Here is a 14,003-nt window from a genome sequence, read left to right as displayed (position 1 = left end):
TTTTAATCATCTAGTTTTATTCTATACTAAGATTGTTATTGATTCTTGCACCACAAACAATCAGAATAAAAAAAAAAGTAGCTTATTTTGATGTTTTGACTAACACACTAAAGCACAAGTAAAGTATTTGATTATAATTTTAACTGCAGTGTTATTTGATGTACTAAATTGCAAATTCATCATTACAAATGCGTAGTTAAATGTATATTTAAATACATGCCATACAAGTTTCAATAGAAATTACATTAAAGTATATTTTAGTTTGCCAAAAATGATTGTCTGTACATTCGGCAACACACTTTAACCCCATTTCAAAAACAGCAGAAATAATTATCAAATTAGTAAATTAGTCTTACTTTAAGATGAATCAACTAACTGCATGTAATAAAAAATTTAACTATACTACATGTTCATTTAATTGTAAATAACATGGAAAACATTACATTTATTTCGCTCTGAAGTATATTATTTTAAAGTATTATTTCCTTAAGTACTGCCAAAGTGTACTACTTTTTCACATGGCTGTAAAGGTGATCTTTATAATTATTATTGAACTGAATGCAACAAAATAAAATCTACTGCTTGAGTAGATTCAAAATATCAGGATCCAACCATCACTGAAATAACTGTCCTGAAATATCACGCTCATGTCTTTGGCAGTCTCTTTACAATAAAATAAAAATGTGATTGCTTGTTTAGGCTTGGTTTAGAAGGCTTGTGTGTTGCTTTCCGCCTGTCAATCATAATGCGCGTTCACAGCTGGTAGTCCATATATGGGAAGCCGGAAGCTGAGTGCGTGATTTGGAGGGTGCGAAAATGTTGGCAACTTCTTGGAACGTCTTAAGTAATAGTGTAGCTGTTCAAGGGAATATTTTCACCACAGTTAAACACAGGTAAAAATACCATGGATGGCGGAAGTTATAGAAAGGCTGGTATCACCTTTAAACATTACCGAAATGTAGTAATAATAATAACGAGAATAAGCAATTCTTCAGCTTATGTAGTTCATTATCCTAACTTTAGGCTATTTTCGGTTGCTAAGCAACATAGAGATATGACGCACTGATATATAATGTGCGGTCCCATGTGTGCGGCGACTCGGAAAAATGGCCAGATACCTGCAGGAAAGAGGCATCATTTGTCCAGCCAATCTGCCTCAGAATTGTGTGCTGAGAACCAGGCCTGTTTTTGTGCAGGCACAAATGAAACAACTTGGGGAAAGGCGTTTTAAAGAGTAGTTCATCCAAAAATTAACATGTTTGTCTTTAATTACTCCTCACGGCGTTCCAAACACTTAAGACTTGCGTTCATCTTGAAAATATTGAATGTCGTTAATATCGTTCATCTTGAATTTATTAATATCTGAGCAATTTCTCTCCCTCCATTGAGAGCTTCGCAACAACCACTTTGATGCTTCAGAAAGTTAATACAGGGACTGTAAAACTAATCCATAAGAATTGAGTGTAGAATGGAGTGTACTTTTACTCACATAAACGTTCATCAACTCACACATCAGTTTTAATCTATGGTTATGATAAACAGAAGCTCAAGCATGTTCGCTTGACTTTCGTGAACCAATGAGGTTCGTTCTCATATGGTATGCACTATCTATGCAGCAAATTCGAGCTTATGCAAGAACCAAAGAGATTCATTCTCTGTGTTACACAGCACGTTTGAGCTTCTCCTAGAACCAGGGGCGTAATTTGTGGGGGGGTTGGGGGGAGATAACCCCCCCAATATTTAGATCTATGCATTACAACCCCCCCAATATTTATACCATGATCACAATATCAGGAGGCATACCCAAACTTCAACCCCCCCAATGTTCAAACCAAATCTACGCCCTTGCCTAGAACCAATGGGGACGTTCATTCTCGTGTGTTATACAGCACGGTTGAGCTTCTGCAAGAACCAATGAGGTTCATTCCCGTTTGTTATGCGGCACGTTTAAGCTTCTGCAAGAAGCAGTGAGGTTCATTCTCGTGTGTTACGCAGCACGTTTGAGCTTCCCCAAGAACCGATGAGCTTCATTCTCGTTTGGTACGCAGCACATTTGAGCTTCCCCAAGAACCAATGTTCTCACACGTCAAGCAGGTTTGGTTGAGCTCATGTTTATGTTTACATAAATGTTTACATGTAAACAAAAGCCTGAATTAAATCATATAACTGTACGTTCACACCGGCGCCGGCGAAAGCTAATTTTGCCGCTCTCGCCGGCGCCGGTGTGAACGACGCCGGAGAAAGATTCGGGGACGCCCTGATGTAGATCGAAGGCGTGATCTTTTTTTAAACTTTGCGTTCTCTGGAATCCTCTCAGGCGGAGGACTTCTACATTCTGATTGGTTGCCGCCATAAAGTTGACCTGACCTCAACTCTCCTCGCCGCTCTCACCGCCCAAGACGCGCCGCGCCGCCCTCAGGGCTCTGTCCACCAACAATTCTTGGAATAAGGACTGTGTCATTCTCATCAAGGTCCTTTAAAATATTTTAAAGTAAATAAGTAATTAAATGTGTCCCCTGCCCCTGAAATTTATTTCATAGATTTTCATTTGCCTTCAGACAAGAAATGTGACTGTCATCCACGTTTCTTGATAGTGAAGGATCGCCTTATTGAAAATGAATGACTTCCGGCCACTTTGACGCTCTCGCCGGCGGCGGTGTGAACGCACAGTTAAGCGATCATGTCTCTTCAGAAAATTTTGACTAAAACGTTCTTTCTTATGGATTAGTTTTACGATATCTATGAACTTTTTGAGGTGTCAAAGTGGTAGTTGTGTAGACTGTCAATGGAGGGACAGAAATCTCTCAGATTTCATAAAAAATATCTTAATTTGTGTTCCGAAGATGAATGAAAGTCTTACAGTTTGGAACATGAGGGTGAGTAATTAATGGCAGAATTTTCATTTTTGGGAGAACAATCCCTTTAAATTTCTCCTTTTATTATGACATTCACTAAACCAGCTCCCCTGAGGACAAACATAATAAATGATCCTGCAGTTTGCCATATAAGTGATGACTGCAGTGAAACCAGTACTTTGGGCTCTTTAACTGCAAATCTCGTCATGAATTTTCACTAGTTGAATGAGGTTTGAGTTGAGCTCCATTACCTCAGCTCATTGAGAGATTGAGGCTAAGTAGAGCCATTACTGGAGCTCACAGCGTTTGCCTGCACTTGGTTCTTTGCTCCCTCAATTTACTCCTGGCCGCTGAACTCCTCCCCCATAAAGCTGCTGCATCATTATGATTATTCCCATAAATGATAGACGGTGATATCAAAACAGCATTCCCCTTCCCTGCACTGAATTCCCAAATAACTATGTGATAGATATCTTCCCCAGCTCATTAATTTACAGACTTTGTCTAGCAATTACTGCGTGACCTTCATGTAAATGTGCAATTTGCCAATTTAAGATGCACCGGGAGTTTTTCTTTTTTGGCATTGAACTGCTTTGGGGGACAAATAAATAAGATAATCGATTTATGCAAAATGCTTTTGATTGAATCTACCTTCTGTTAACAACATAGTTGATAATAACACAGTTGCTTTTGAACCATGCAGAAAGGGCTATAATGGATGTTATTATAGAACCAATAGGAATATTTTGGGTTCAGTACAAGTTAAGCTCAGTCAACAGCGTTTGCGGCATGATGTTGATTACCACAACAATTCATTTTGACACGTTCTCCCTTTTTTCAAAAAAACAAACAAACAATTAAAATCTGGCCACTTAAAGTGGAAGTGAATGAGGCCAATCTGTAAACATTAAAATTCTCACTGTTTCGGTAATATAGCTTCAAGACCATGGGTTTGAAATTAACACCCAGTAACACACCAAATGTGGGTGAAAATCAACCAGTGGTGGGTAACACATATCACTCACTAGCAAGTTTGGCAGATTATGATTCATTAATTGTCCTCCTATGATTCATAAATTGACAAAAAAATGTCCTTCAACCAGGAGCCTCCAACATTAGAAAAAAAAAAAAAAAGAGTAAAGAGGGTCGCACACTGAACGAGAAGCACCACCTCTTTAAAATTCAAATAAATTGTTTTTAAAATTACAAAAAATAAAATAAAATAAATGGTGTTATAAAAGTAATTTATTTTTTATTTATATTTTATTTTATTTCTATGGTATTCATAAGCAGATTTAATGATAAACATATTTAAATCTAAGTGATTTCTGGATTTCAATCTGGTTGATTCCTAATGTTTTTGTTTTGGCCAGTTTTGAATGGCCAGTAAATAAATCATTTTGTTGCTAAATTGTCTAGAGTGAAAAAGAACATTTAAAATCTTGCTCAAGACCTTAATATGTTAACATGATATAGTGTGAAACTTTTTTAATTTATGGGAAGTTAATAAGTTGTGTAAAGTCCAATTTTACAACTTTTTGCCATATGTCAAACCCCCCGTAAAAATGACAAGAACAACTTTACAACTCAAATCGTATAATAGCCATATATATCCTTCAAAAAATGGCTAGGCCTATATATATACTTCCTTTGTAGGTGCCTCACCATAACCTTGAGTTTAGCTTTTTCTGTTAAAGAAAATTAGTGAACAGTTGTTGTTATTTTTTGTGGTAATCCGAGCTTAACCTGTACTGAACCTATTCCTTTAATGTTTACTTGCTACCTAAATCAGATTTCTTAGGAACTCTATGGTGTTTTATATAAAAAAATTTTTTAGGAATCATGCAGTGAAGTTGAATTGATTAAATATTATCAACAACAATTCTGGAGAAAATCAAGCCTTCAAAAAAAAAACCGTTTTGGTTGCCTTTATCCTTGTTTTTGTAAATTTTATGAATATCAGCCCATAAGTACAAGCCATGAGGCTGCATATTCAGTGATGAGCTGAACCTGCTGACCTTACAGTACACCAGTGAGTAAAGACTACGAGTGTCTGGTACCGCAAACGCCTGACCCTGATTCCGCTACAGCAGTTTTACTCGTTCAGTGAGCGACTTCGATGCGATGAGGCTTGTTTTGTGTTTAAATGATAAAGATATTTGCAGGACGATGCATATATTTTTTTGTGGTGTGTATATAAGTCCTCTCTCTCTCTGCATCTGTCTCTTTGCTGAGGTAGCTATACCTACTGTGACTTTGACAGAGTGTTCCCCCTTGTGTGTTGCCCCTCTGTGTATGTGTGTGTGTGCTATATCCGTACTGCAGTGTATGTATGTGCTGCCCGAGACATTAACAAAAGAGACACATGAGCTTGATTGTATGTGGAAATGATGCTTTGGCCCTCGTGGAGTATTGTGACCCTTTGTCTTTGTGTGTTTGAGAGAGACACTATCCTATCTGTGGAGAGAGCTATCATATGCCGGCTTCGGCAGTGTTTGGAAATGCCATATTATGCTCATGTGTGTTTTTGAAATGGCTACATGTGTGCACAGCCTCCTGTTGAAAGGTTTGTCATGCTTATCTGGTCTAGTCGGGTCTATTTCTCTCTCGTTCTCTCTCACCCGCGCTCTCTGTCTGCCGGTCCTTCTCGTTACACTGCTATACCATCTCTCTCTCTCTCTCTCTTTCTCTCTCTCTCTCTCTCTCTCTCTCTCTCTCTCACACACTCCCCCCTTTCCCCCATTTATTGTAGAGGTTGTGTGACTGGAATACTGAGTAGCTAATCATTATTCCACCAGTGAGGCACAGTGCACAGGCTGAATGTCGATTCTCTCTCTCTCTCTTTCCTTTTCCCATTCCCTCCTTTTCCCTATCCCTCCTCCATTCCCTCATCCCTCTTCCAATTCACTCCATCATTCCTCTTCCTTTTCCCTTTCCACCTCTGTGTCTCCTTCCCCTCCCGTTCAGTCCATCCTCTCTCTCTCAGCCTTGTACCCTTGGGTTTCTGCATGTCTCTGTAAGACTAACAAGGAAATCTTATGGAAATGAGGAATGTATTCAAGGATTTCCCACCGGTTACAGGTATAGAACACAAGGCTTTCAAACGCGTCATCCCTGCGTCTTATTGGAGAGTGTTGGGTTGCATCAAAAGGGGATTCTGTGCTGATGAGGCTGCGGAGCAGAGCAGAGGTGGAGAGACAGCTGTTGAATGCATATTTAGCCGTTTCAGGGAAACGGGGAGAGAGAGAGAGAGAGAGAGAGAGAGAGGGAAAGGGCGGGATGAATCTCCTGTGTGTAGACAAACAGGGCTGCAGTGAGGGGGACTCCTGCTTAACAACAGGTGCATATGACAACCCTTAAAGCGACACAACACGCAAAAGATGTTTATCAGATCATTAAAAGTGAATAGCTTCGGTCAGTATTGCAATAATGTGCCCGTGGCAGTAAACTAATTCGTTTTTGTGTCAAATTAAACTTTTTTGTTTGTATAAGAATAAAGGTAAAATAAAATATATTATAGGTTATTATAAAAATATATTATAAATATAACATACATGAAATAAATACATAATACATCATTTTCATTAATATAATTAATAGAAATATTGCATCTATAATATACAAATGTATGTGTATAGGCTACTGCATATACATATGTATTGAATGAAATTAAATAAAACTACATTTAAAACATCTCAAATTAAAAATGATACAATAAATATCTTTTAAGAATAATAATTCAATTATGTTTTATTAGCGAAATCTCTAGTTTTCAATTAATTGTAGAAAATTTATAACCTGTTGGGTATCTGTTAGTCAGCCTGTTGTGTATTTTCAAATACTATCTGTATGTGTGTAGTCTGAGTTGGCATTGTGACGTCTGCTACCTGTGCTGCAAGGCACGTCAAGTGTTTTACGCTTGTGACGCTTTTTTTCACTTATTTAAATACTTGTCTGAAGAAGATGGTGATCTCACTGATGCTGGCTGAGATTTGTCTTTGAAAAAGGAAGAGGAGGAGAGAGAAAAGGAGAAAAGGGCTGTAGGAAGGAGTAAGAGCTGATTGGATTGGAGGGAGAGCAGAGGAGGTATGGGGATACAATGAGCTGAGAGAGAGAGAGAGAGAGAGAGAGAGAGAGCGCATATGAGGAAGGGAGGGGGTTTGGAGTGAATGCAGCTTGCACTGCTGTGCTTTGGAATTACAGCTATGAACATTGTCAGGGACTTGTAAAAGAAATGAAAGCAAAGGAGAAAAGGACAGAGGGTGGAAGAGAAACATTGCAGAGCCTCTTGATGCTCGACGCTGAAGAGAGTGTGTGAGAAGACAGAAGGAAAAGAGGAGGCGCACCGAAGGAGCTTCACACGATCCTCTCTCATCTTCAGTTCCTGAGCAGATCGGCCTGTTGTCCCCCATCACTGGGGTCGTCATTGGAACTGTGTCTCACCGAGGGTATGTGTGTGTGTGTGTGTGTGTGTGTGTCAGATCACTGCTTATTCCATTATGACTGTATTATTCACAGCTCATAAAGCACAACTACGGTGTTTTGGTGGCTTGCTTTTAAAACACTGAGTGAAAGAGTATATCATGCCGATGACTGACTGACTGTGTGTGTGTGTGTGTGTGTGTTGCCGGCGTGTGATTGGTATTCTGTAGACAGTGTGCAGTGCTCCAAACAGGCTCTGCTCAGAATGGCTCCACAGAGCAGGGATTGTGTTAACCTGAGGAGGACCACTCTCACACAGGGGTGAGTTTTCAACAGCCTCTCATGCTCTCTCTTTAGCTCTCTGGTTTTTCTTCTAGATCTCTCTCTGAAGTCCTCTCTTTTTGCTTCATCTCCCTGTCATAGATGTCCTCTGGCATCACTCTTGATGAATTTCTCATTTGCTGTTTCGTTAAATCTCAGTGCACCGTTCAGATCTTCTCCCCTCTTTCCCTCTTCCCCTCTTCCCCTGTTTCCTGATCTCCCTGTTTTTTATTCTTCTTCCATCCTCTAGTCTGAGTCAGAGAGAGAGCAAGGCTGTCTTCTTCTGTTGGCACATTTTGAGGAAATTTGGTAGTATTGGTTGCCTCTCTCCTCTTCTCTATATCATCCTGTTTCTTTCCTCATTCGTACACTGGAAATAATCATCTTCTTAATCAGTATTTTGCCTGGGATAATTCAAAATAATCCAAACAACCTTAAAACAAGATGAAAAATGTATATGTTGAAGTAGGTTTCATTGACATTTTAATGTATTCTAAACATACTTAAATCAATAAATTTTATTTCGAATAATTATTTTTGAGGTAATAGAGACATGTTTTTTTTTTTCCTGAGAATATGTCTTGAATTAAGTACATTTTGTTTCTTACCTCATTCTTTTTTCGTGTTTTAAGCACAAACCTCATTAAATTGTTACATTTATTCTTAAAATACTCCCATTTATTTATGCTTACAACATGGGACCAATGGGGCAAGACATATAAATTTAATTCAAGAACGTTTTTTTCTCTCAAGTCAACTGATCTGGTTAAGGATAAGATTTTCCATACTTAGTTTAAATTAAGGGTGAAGGCAGAAATCCTTCCTGTTGCACACATTTGGCACTGTTGCTTGTGTCTCTCTCTGTTATATCTGTGTGGTGGACACTGTTGCTCACTGTTAACCGTCAGATCCAGCTCACTCATGCGCTCTTTTTCACATTTTTTTGCACTTCTTTGTGTGTGTGTGAAGAGAACATGGCAGCTCTTGTCTGGTGCCTCAGATGTGGATTTCTCACATTACATCGATCCAGATTTCTACCCTTTTGTCTCTGTGTCCTCCAACCTGATACACTCACACCAGATCTCACCTCCTCACTCTCACACAAGTGACAGTGTGCTAACATGCTAAATGCTCCCATAGGATTATTTGTGTGTGGATGGTTGTGTATTGATCAGTAGCATTTCAGAGAGCTTTAAAAGGTCACAGTTCAGGCCTGGTCATATTTTAGTGTCCATCTTCCCCTGCATTTCACCCCTTCTAGCTTTATTAACTGTTTTACAGGGTTTGTGAGTCAGCAGGCCTTCAACCCTTTGCGTTTAGGTGTGTGAGTATAAAGAAGGACTTGTCTGTGTTGGTAGAAGGAGTGAGAGAGCAGGGGGACTGAGGGGATGGATGGCCCAAGCAATAGGAGGAAGGGATGAAATGGAAAAGAAAGATGCATATTTGAGTAAGTCGCTCCTGAGAGTGACGTGTGATAAGCAAGAGTGACACCAATGTCAGGACTGAAACCTTTCACTGAGATGCCCTCTCACTTCCCTTCACTCTTCCTGCCTCTCCACTTCTATTATTCTTTCATGAGTTTTTTGGTTTCAACTGTCAATTTAAATTGTGTAATTTAATTCAGCGGAATTGTGTAATTTAAGATAGAGCATCAATAAAATAAGAAGTAGAAAAAATAAGATGCCAATAAATGGTGATTTAAAATTGTGTTGCTCTGCGTTTGCTAGGTGGCAAATCAAAAGATCCCAACAATAAAGCTGCGGTCACATTTACTGTTGTTCAGTTGGTTTTCAATAGCAAAATCCAGTTTTCAATAGGAACCCACAAGAACGGGAATTTCATGTGAGGTTAAAAGATTTTTTGTATATTTCGTCTTGTTGGTCACGTGGATTCGTCGCATTGACCAACAGAAATCTGCTTAGTGTGTAGTTGACTTCTGTGTGACATGCTTCATACTACATCACTACACTCTTGACAATAGACAATGGGCCTTTTTGCCCGCAAAGTTTCGCTAATGTGACTCTATGGCCTGGTTTCACAGACAGGCCTTCGTTAAATTAGGACATTTAAGTAGCTTTTATAAACGTGCCTTAGAAAAAAACATTACTTGTCTGCATCTTGAGACAAAACAATGGCACTGACATATTTTAATCTTTATATATATATAGTTATGTATAGTGAAGAAAAGTGTGAAATCACATTATTTGAGTCATAATGTTTAGAAAAATATCACTTTTTCTTTGTTCCTGCCCTTTAAGGGTTAAAACTGTAATTGGTTGCTGAGGGTGTACTGCTCAAATATGAATTTTGCTGCAAGAGCTGCATAACTGACCTCCCCATTAGTTATTCTCTTATTCTGTCTCTACCCTTGTCTCACTGTCCCTCTGTCTCTGTCTGTCTCTTCCTCTTTGTCTCTACACCTCTCTGCACCCGCTCCTGTCCTCTTTTTTTTCTCTAACTGAGCACATCTTTTTAATGCAGTCCTTTTTTAACGTCTCATTCTCACTCTGCCACCGTCCATGTCGCTTCCTCTCCCATCTCCCATCACTCTTTTTTTTTTCTTCTCTCCCTTCATCCCTTTCCTCTCCCCCTCCTCCCCTTCATATCAGTCCAGCTGATGAGAGAGGCACCCTCATAATCAAAGCATGACATGGAGAATTGTATGGAAATAAGAATCTGGATAGAACAGCTCCACGCCTGGGATCCACCTTTAAATACATGATCTTTTCATATTTATAGAACAGTCCGTCACACAAGAGAGTTTGTCGCTCTGATTAGGCTGTTATGTGACATGACCACCTGCAATTAGTCAGTCAGGGAACCCATGCCCAAGTCCGCTCAAATCCGATACAAATCCTTAGTCTGTATGTTTGTTTATTATTAACACATTTCTATTAGTCTAAGCGAAATTCTCATTCACAACACATTTTTAGTTTCTAATATTAATTTGAGTAAAACATGATACAAAAAAAGATTTTGGAATTTATTTGATCCAACAGCAAATGATTGGATCATGAACAGCAAGTCGGACGCTAGAATTGAGTCAAACCTGAATTATAGTTTAAAACAATGCCTAAGTAGTTATTTGGCTATTGATTAACATATCTGATAGCCAACAGCAAAGAAAAGATGTTTGTTTTTAATTAAAGATTTACAAGTCAACTTATTACTTATTAAAGACTATTTCTTTGATTTTGGAATAATGCGCACCAATGAATCATTCACAACAAGAGCAGGCACATGCATTACGGATGTAAATAGGGTTATGACTATCTATCCCTGACTTTATTAGTAGTAGCTAGTGTCAGTTAAGTCATGATACACTACTTCACTGGTTTTATTGTGTGATAATGAGGCTGTGTTTTGATTGGATATTGATTGCAATGTAATGGTCTTGTCACATATGAGCACATCCATTCAATAACATTACATGAATTGTATTGACACTGGTATACTGTAATATAAATGTGTGGTGTAACTGAATTACAACTGTAAGTGTGGAGATATAATGTGAGCCACTAAGTACTATAATGAAATTGTAGTTTTAATTCAGAAGAATCGGTATGGTATTTCAAAACTCTCTCGTAGTAGTCATATCATCATTGAAGGTTGCCGTCTGTACTACAGCATAATGAATAATTGATCGTGAACATTTCTCGCTGTTTTTCCTCAGCTCTTAAGCAACGCAAGGCCACAAGACTCTGATGAGCTGATGAGGAAATTGTCAGTGTGGCGACAGATGTGACGCTCCTCCTCTCCCCGGCGTCAGCTGCGGCTCTAGTCTGTTTGCTTCCACGGACCTCGGAGCAGCCAACTCGACCCGCCTCCGTCCTAGAGGTGCCATTCGCAGGAGAGAGAGGGAGTGTCTGGTGTGCCACAGCTCATTCCTGAACTCCTGACGGGAGGAGCCGTGGGAATTGGAGGGATAGCTGGATTGATGAGGGTGTGGGAGAACAGAGCGTGAGCCGCTCTCCAAATCTCCACCCGAGTGCTGGCTCCTTAATCATTTCATCCTCTCAGAGACTTCAGCTTAACTTATTCTGGAGGATTTTTGCTCTCAGACTTGATATCTTTCACTATATGTTTTTAATCTATTCTAGTTTCTTTGCTCAAGTCAATGCTCCCTTCATCAAATGTGGCAGGTGGGCCAGAAGAACGATTCTCTGTGAAACTAAAAGCAATAACGTGTAAGTTAGAGTGAGGCTGCACAGGAAAGCAGGGTAAAAGTGCTGACTGGTCTTGGAGTGTTTGAGTTGAGTGTTCAAGTGTTTATGTGCGTGTATGTGAGACTCAGAAGGCCTGTGAGGCAATGGATGATGGTTTGTGCGGAGAGCTGACAGGAAGAGGCAGCTAGACGTCGGAGGAGAACTGAAGCCGTTATGTGTGCGCAGGAGAGTGCGTTTGTGTGCGAATATGCGTGCAAGAGCGTGTGATTGTCTCTTGGAGTGCAAAATTCTGAGAATTGGCCATTATTGCCGCTCCCTCCTATTTTTGTGTCGGAGCTGGCAGGGTCAACATTAACAGCGGGAGAGAGAGGGACGGATACAGCAAAAAATAAATAAATAAGTAACAGTGACACTTCAGTTTTTTTGTCACCATATTTTTGATGCCCATTGGGGATGTTCCTTTTCCTCTGAGTGCTTGAGCTTTGTAAAAAAACTAAACAAAAAACCTACTTTTGTCCCATCGAAATGGATTATTATAAGAATCACAGCTTGTGAAGGGCTCTCAGATGGATCATTTCTAGCTGGAATACCTTCTCCTTTGAGACTCTCCACACCACTCCATTTCTGTGACTTTCAACCTGTCATCCTAGAAGACGTGTTGCGATTCCCCGGAGGACTGCGTTCACTTGTTACCACGGCAATCCATGGCACCCTGTTCCTGACAAGGTCTGCTTCATTCTGTGAGTATTTTTATTCTTGCTGTGTGAGTGTGTGCATGAGTGAGCATTTGGAATGAATCTGTAACAGTTGTTTAGGCTTAAAAGGCTTTAAGCTTGTTTGTTTTGCCGGTCATGTAATGGTACGCTTGAAGTGATCGTACATGTTTTTTGCTTTGCAGACAATATGAGCCTTTTATTGCTGTGACGCCCACCTTACTCTGTCACTGCCCATTAGATAAAGTTCCACTCATTTGTTTTTGTTTTCTCTTGTGTAACCTTCATTGTGTGTGGATTCGGACGATCCGACTCCCTCCATCACCTGAAACTGAATAGGGATGTGCCCTTAAACAGCCCAGTGAACTATGAATAACATCACCACACACTCCCACAATATACACTTCCTACAGTGCTCTGCGGGCCTGAATATCCTCTTCTGAGTAAATGGAGTGCATTTATGGGTTTTTGTGGGAAGGCATGTAATAGGCCTATTTGAGCTTCTCGTTCACATTTGGGATCCAGATTGTTGCAAAGTGTTGCAGAATCTGAATTGAAGTGCACCCAAAAATGGAAATTATCCCATCATTTCTCACCCAGCCATCCTAGGTGTACATGACTTTTTATATTTAGCCAAACACAATCGGAATTATATTAAAATGATATTATAGCTCTTCCAAGCTTTATAATGGGAGTGAATAGTAACTTAGGTTTCCATCCATTCATCATAAAAGTAATCCATATGGCTCCAGGGGGTTAAAAAAGGCCAGAATCACTGGCTTCCTGTTACAGCCATAAGCGAGTCTAGTTCTCTAGAGGTAAGAGTGACCTCTGACCCAACACGTAACGAAGACGGAAGCGCAGAGGATAGAGCAAAACAAAACACCGATCACGAATTATAAGTCTAAAATGAGAATTTTTAAAGAGAAATGTCAGAGGAGCTTGCGTTTGTTGCCCAGTCCTATTTGTTTGAGCCGCGAGAGGTGTCTAATCTCACCTAAGCTTACACTTCTCCTCCATCATACGCTGGAACTCGACTCTCTCATGAACGCGCAGACGGACGTTACCGGAAGCTAGTGATTATAGTTTGAGTTATAATCAGAGGTGTCTAGTAACGAAGTACAAATACTTTTAACCCCCTGTGGCCAAAACTGGTACTGCAATCACTTTCAAATTACTGTAGAGCGGTGTATCCCCTCCCCCTCCCCCCTGACTCGAGGTTGGCAGATAGGCTGCAGGATCCAGCACGAACGTTTGTAGCTGCAGCTGTGGTAACTAGAGCTGAGCTGGCAACCCGGATGCCGAAACACTACTGACTTCGTGATTGATAGATAGGTGGAGGGTGGGGCATCAGGCCAAAACACAACATGACAACATCAACATCAGTTGAGGGCTGCAACTTCACTTTTAAATGACAATATCCTGGCCGGACTACTGTTGTCAGTGATATAAGTATTTGAAATGAACATGATTTCTAAATGTCTAGTGACAAATCAGGGCCATTTTATGATTAATTGAAATACATT

At 39.9% G+C, this 14,003-nt stretch overlaps 1 protein-coding gene across 2 annotated transcripts in view; it reads left to right on the top strand.

Annotated features, from left to right (window-relative positions):
• The first annotated feature begins 7,022 nt into the window (after positions 1–7,022).
• The window catches only part of grik5 (glutamate receptor, ionotropic, kainate 5), a 73,521-nt gene continuing 66,540 nt past the window's right edge, over positions 7,023–14,003 (top strand). For both annotated transcript variants that reach the window (XM_084385989.1, XM_084385988.1), the window contains exons 1-3: positions 7,023–7,303; positions 7,508–7,598; positions 11,272–12,504. The gene's annotated coding sequence lies outside the window, so the exon portion shown is untranslated. The remainder of the gene's footprint in view (positions 7,304–7,507; positions 7,599–11,271; positions 12,505–14,003) is intronic.

Source organism: Rutilus rutilus, assembly GCF_951802725.1.
Source record: "Rutilus rutilus genome assembly, chromosome: 17".
Lineage (NCBI taxonomy): Eukaryota > Metazoa > Chordata > Actinopteri > Cypriniformes > Leuciscidae > Rutilus > Rutilus rutilus.
Note: the sequence above shows the minus strand (reverse complement) of the source record. Positions and strands in the feature narration are given on the sequence as shown.